We start from the raw sequence: 6,494 nt of genomic DNA, 5'->3' as shown, positions 1-6,494 counted from the left end.
TCTGGGGGGAAAAGGGGAGGGGGGAGTGAGGTATTTTGGGGGTAAGGGAGAGGGAGGAGTGGGATATTCTAGGTGGGAGGGGAGTGGGGAGAGTGGGGTATTCTGGGGGGGAGGAGGAGGGAGTGGGTTATTTTGCATTGATTTATTTTTCGTTTCAAAATTGAAATTCGTCTCTTGAATTTTGATTTCAGATGATGGGATTTAGATAAAATACTAAATAACCCAACTCTGTCTCTTGATGAACTGACAGTGTAGGATTAAGGCTTCACGAACAGCATTTCCTGATATGATCTCTCTTTTATATTTTGTCCTTTTACTGCCAATAGCTGGTGTCCTCCACCATCCTCCTGCAAGAGACTGTACTGTCACAACAGCAGGAAGAACAGCACGCAGGCGGCAATGTACATTGTCACACAGAGCGATTGTTTCCGGAGTTATATTCACTAAACATCATGTTCAGATTTTCGGCTGTAATGGAGGGGGCAGGGATGTCATCTTGTTCGTGCAGTTCAGCTCAGATCTCTGCCTTAGCATTGAACCTGTTTTGTCAGAAGCCTTGCCACACAGTGTGGTCCCCAGCTGTTACATTCAGAAAGATCCCTTTTATATCTGCGATGGTTTAGAGCACAGTCCTAGTTGCTTTGAGATGTCCAGTCACTGTAAGGGAGGCTGGATCCAGTCTTATATAGAGTATCTGTGGATATTAGGGTGTAAGTGAGAATATGGGATTGAGACCACAATCAGATCAGCCATGAACTTATTGAATTGAGGAGCTGTAAGGACTTTTCCTGCTCCTTATTCAGTGATAATATGATGCCAAATGATTTAATTTCCTCTTGCTGTTTTGCCAACTGTGATGTCAATAGCATCAACCATCCATCTACAGAAACAGATGGGCACAGAGCAAATCAAAACTGTTGAGAAAGGGGCAGCTTCATGTCATGGCCTTGTGCTGATGGGCAAGGGCCAGTCTAAGAGATTGGCAAGTTCTGCTACAAGGCCCAGTTGTCATAGGTTTTTTTTTCAATATTGGCCTTTGTTGCCAACTCATAAGCACCTGTCATCTCAGATGACTGCTGCAGATACTGGAGAGACTCAGCAGGTCTGGCAGCATGTGTAGAGAGAAAAGCAGAGTTAATGTTTTGAATCTTCACAGTTCTGAAGAAGATTCAGACTGGACTCAAACCCATAGCTCTGGTTCTCCCTCCACAGATATTGGTTGCTGCAGCACTATCCAGGCCTGTCTCATTTCACACGATCAGTTTCAATACAATGTCTGAACAGGAGCATACAAATCTGACGACAGCTTACCACATGAGCCACATGAAATATGAGAACAGTTGACCAAAACCTTGATTTTGGAAGTAGGTTTTAGCATGTGTCTTAAATATGGCAAGGTATGGAGAGGTTTAAGGAAGGTGTTTCAGAGTTTGAGGTCCAGGCACAGCTGCCCATGGGACAGTCAATTGCAAACTCCACTGTTTAACTGGCTACACAGCCACGATGTCGGTGGAGGGGGATGACCCCTTGCAGGATTCCAGTATCAGATGTTAGTCTTTTAATATCAGGGAATGTTAAGGGTCAATCGAAGATTAATAACTGGGATTTGCTATTTCTGGTTGGTTTCTGACCTTCATTCTCGCATCCATCCATCTACAATCTCACTGCCTCCACATGGGTTGTTCAGTACGTCCATCCTCATGGCTCTAGACTGCTCAAGGTGATTTGGATGGGATCATTTTATGACTTTCAGTTTTTGATTTCATTTATTATTGTTACATATACCTAAGTACAGTGAAAAGGTTTGTTTTGTGAACAGTACATGCAGATCAAAACATACAAAGACATACAGATCATAGGATGATTGAACAAAGTGAGGCATACAGTATTATGGCTGCACAGAAGCTGTACAAAAGCAATATCAACATTAGATTTGAAATTTGAGAGGTCAATTAAGCATCATTATTTCCCCCTGACTGCAGTGTTTTTAATGCCGAGAGAGAGACATTTTTAAAGAAGAACTTTACTTTATTAGTGTTGCTTTGAATTTTCCTCCCAAATGTTGCTTGTAGCAGTGTCCAGGAGATCAATTTCCATTACTTGAAGAGGCTGGGTCCTCCTGGAGGGATGGTTGCTCTATTAACATGCCACAGACGAGGACTGACTATAATGGGGGCACTGAACTGAAGCAGCTTTATCATTGAATTAAAACTGGGCAGACAGCCAAATCATTTTTCTTACTTTGAAAAAAAAATTGATGGTGTCTTTGGAATGTGCTGAGGAGCCTGTTCCATCACACAAAAATCACAGCATTATAATTCAGTACTTCAAACGCAGTCAAGTGAAGACATGAGGGTCTCACAGCCTAATCAGCCTTTTCATACACACAAATAGATTCTCATTGTAATTTCCTGCTGTGTCCTTGATGCTGCTTCTCTGTAATTTGAAATGTCCTTTTGCAAATGGAAAAAAAAGTACCCAGAACATTCTAGAAAGCTATATTTTGCTAAGTAGTAAGAGAAAGCACAATATAGGAAATTACACTGATGTATGTGTTTATTTGACTTATTACAGTGATCCCGTTTGAAATAACTCCACAGGAGCCAGTATCTCATCACCAAATCACCCTTTATTGACCCTGATCCAGCTCCTGCAGAGCCAGCTCTGAGTGAACCAAACCTCTGACATTCCTGTTCACATCTGTCAGCCAGGGCTCCCTGATTACACCAGGTTAACAGCCCCAATCAGGGAACTCATATTCTGTGAGGTCCACTCGGCTGACCTCATTATAATCACTACGTCCTTCCCTCTCTGAGCCTGAGGACACAGGCTGGCTCTTCTTCTAGTACTGGGTCAGGTTCCTCCAACCCTCTGTCAGATATGGGCAGCGTGTAAAGCAAAGGAGTTTACCTCTTACGTACAGACCATCTCGGGAGAAATTTACTCTCTTTTTTGATGCAGTGAGATCCGCTGTGTCCATCTCAGGTTCTGAGGTCTTTTCAGTGCTAGACGGAGGGGAGAACCCATGGGTTCCTCAGTCTTTCCGACTGTTCTGAGGAGTTGGGCATGTTTTGCTCCTGCACTGTTTCTGAGTTTGCAGCTTTCATATGGTCCGTGTGCTTGTTCAGGACCAGCACACCAACCTGAACTTTATACGTCACTGAACCTGACCTTGTGTTGACCATGCCTCTTACCCATACAGGGCTATTCCCGTGGTACTTACACATACTTGGTCCCCTGTAGTAAACTGTCTCTCTCGCTTAGCGGAGTCTGGTGTCCAGCATTGGTATTCCTGATGGCATTTCGCCCTCCCCACCCCAGGTCTGGGAAAATCAGATTTAACCTGGTGCGGAGACTTCTCCCCATTAGCCACTCTGCTGGAGCTATCCTTGTGGTTGTGTGAGGGATGGTCCTGTAATCAAACAGGAACTCGGGCAGTTTGGTATCAAGTGAAGCTATAGGCTGTTTCTTTAAGCCTGCCTTCAAAGTTTGGACTGCCCTTTCTGCCAGACCATTGGATGATGGATGGTATGGATTTGCCATTACATGTCAAATGCCGTTTGACTTTAGGAAATACGCAAATTCCCCGGTGATAAACCATGGCCCAACATCAGTGACCAACACCTCTGGGAGGCCATGCATTGGACAAGATGCACGTAGTTTTTCTAACATCATCCCCGTGTTTGACGAATGAACTCTATCCACATCCAACCACTTTGAGTGATTGATTAAGAATGATTAAGAGTGTTGAGCCTATGAAATGACCTGCATAGTCAATGGAACCAAGTCCGGGGTTTACCCAGCCCACTCCCAGAGCTGCTGGTGGTAATTTTTGTCCTTGTTGGCACTCTGGGCACTGCCCCACCTATGTAGCTATGTCTGCATCATATCTGGGCCACCAGACATAACATCTCGCGAACATCTTCATTTTGGAAACCCCTGGATGATGCTGGTGGAGTTCAGCCAGTATCTGGCAGGGTCCTTTGCTCAGGACAATCACTCTCGCTCCCCACAATAATATGCCATGCTCTCCTGTGATCTGGTCTCTCCGGGGCTAGAAGGTTTCAATTCTGGTTGCGGTGGCCCTTTAGCTTCCCCATCACGACCAGCTGTTTCAGTTTTGCCAGGACTAGATTTTTCTGCGTCCAAAGTCTGATATTATCAGCTGTGACTGGAAGTGTGTCCAGAAAATTTAAAACCATTACAAACGTTTCCAGTGGCAGTACCATCGGATGTGTATCTGCCAGCATGTTCCCACTTGATGTGAGAGCTGGGCCACCTTTGATCACCTTCGCTTTATCTTCCAACGGGTACATGTATCCCATGTAGGTCACTTAGGATGCCTGAACACACACATTTTTCCCTTCTAAGACATACACCTGCCTGGGAGAAATGTCTAAGGACTATGTGCTCCATATCAGTCTTCCCTGTCATTAGCATGCCATCTAGATAAATGATGACCTGGAGTGGACTTTGTGAAATATTCTCAATCATCCACTGAAAAGCTGTACAGGCAGTACTGCCAGAAGGCAGTCTCGTTTATTGATACAAACCCTTACAGTTATTAATTGTAGGATGCACATGGCTCATAGAGTCATAGAGGTGTACAGCACGGAAACAGACCCTTCGGTCCAACTCATCCATGCCGACCAGATATCCCAACCCAATCTAGTCCCACCTGCCAGCACCCGGTCATGTCCCTCTAAACCCTTCCTATTCATATACCCATCCAGATACCTATTAAATGTTGTAAATGTACCAGCCTCCACACTTCCTCTGGCAACTCATTCCACACACATACCACTCACTGCATGAAAAAGTTGCTTTTTAGGTCTCTTTTGTATCTTTCCTCTCTCACCCTAAACCTATGCCCTTGAGTTCTGAAATCCTCCACCCCAGGGAAGAGACTTTGCCTATTTACCCTCATGTCCCTCATAATTTTATAAACCTCGATAAGCTAACCCCTCAGCCTCCAACACTCCAGAGAAAACAGCCTCCCATTCCACAAACTGGACTGGTTTGTGTGGGTTCAATGGGCCAAATGATCTGTTTCCACACTGTAGGGATTCTATGATTCTATATTGCACCACACACCATGAGTTCTTGCTTTGCATCATTACCTCTGGCATAACACTTTGTCAAACACCTTCTGGAAATCTGAGTACGGGACATACCCTTCATCAAACAAATCTACAATAAGTTAGTGAAACTTGATTTTCCTTTCACAAAACCATTTTGACTCTGCCTGACTGAATTTTAATTTTCTAAGTGCCTCAATATTCCCTCCTTTCATATACGATTAAGTATTTTACCCATAACAGATGTTAAGCTAACTGCCGAGTCGTTTCCTGATTACTGACATTCTCCTTTCACAATCAGATGGGTCACAAATATTATTTTCCAACCTGATGGGAATAAAAAGAGATTTTAGAAAATTGAAACCAATGCGTCCTTTATTTCAGCAGCCACATCTTTTAAAACCTTCAGATTAAGTCCGTCAGAAGCTGGGGTTTTGAGTTCTACAGAGGCATTTAGTACACTTTACCCGGTGTATATAATTGTTTTACATTATTATCAGAAGGTATTAACCCTTTGTTACATTTCCCCTCAAGTCTTTGACCCTACCTATTACATGATGGTACGTCTCATCATATCATTTACATTTCCTTATCACAAATTTTAAATACATGTAAATTATTTTTAAATAGCTGTAAATTATTTTTAAATACCTGTTTCAGGTTATTCCCCCGATTTTGCATCTAGCAGGTGCTGAATAATAATCTTTAATCTCGGGAGCATTAGCAACTTGAATTGGAATTTGTATGGGATGAGGCATTTCAAACCAATCTGCTAACTATCGTCAAATGTGGACCCACGGTGAGGGGTGGCAATTGTCTAGTGGTATTATTGTTGGACCCAGGCACCTGATTTCAAATCTCCCATGGAAGATGGTAGTATTTGGATTCAGTAAAAGTCTAAAGTCTAATGATGAGTATTGTTGGAAAAACCCATCTGATTCTCTGATGCCCTGATGTAGACTTGGTTTGGCCTACGTGTAACCCCAGACCCACAGAAGTATTCATCTGTCATAGAATAGTGCTCATTGATTATCTTTTTTAGTGCAGTCAGTGATGAGCAATAAATGCTGACCTAGCTAGTGACTCCTACATCCTGAGAATGAGTCTTGCGTTAATCCAAACCATGTGAGAATTAGGGATAGCGGTAGCCATTCAGCCCCTTGAGTCTCCTCTGCCATCCAGTAAGGTCATATCTGATCTCATTGTTGCCTCCCCACTCCATGTTGGCATCCACCCCTTAACTATTGATTCCTTTCTTAGTCTAGAATTCACCCACCTCAAAGACTCTGCCTCCATTGTGCTGTGGGGTTGAGAGTTGCAAAGAGCTACAACCCTCAGAATTTGCTTTCGTGAGACCCGTTGAATCATCCAAAAACTACCAAGATGCTGCAGGCTTGGCCTCTAACTCAGTCAGGG

General features: G+C 43.5%; 1 protein-coding gene across 1 annotated transcript in view; it reads left to right on the top strand.

The window, feature by feature from the left end:
• Positions 1-6,494, top strand: part of LOC122540540 — a 72,409-nt gene that overhangs the window by 18,044 nt on the left and 47,871 nt on the right. The gene's annotated exons all lie outside the window — the stretch shown is intronic.

This window comes from Chiloscyllium plagiosum, chromosome 35 (genome assembly GCF_004010195.1).
Source record: "Chiloscyllium plagiosum isolate BGI_BamShark_2017 chromosome 35, ASM401019v2, whole genome shotgun sequence".
NCBI classification, from domain to species: domain Eukaryota; kingdom Metazoa; phylum Chordata; class Chondrichthyes; order Orectolobiformes; family Hemiscylliidae; genus Chiloscyllium; species Chiloscyllium plagiosum.
Note: the sequence above shows the minus strand (reverse complement) of the source record. Positions and strands in the feature narration are given on the sequence as shown.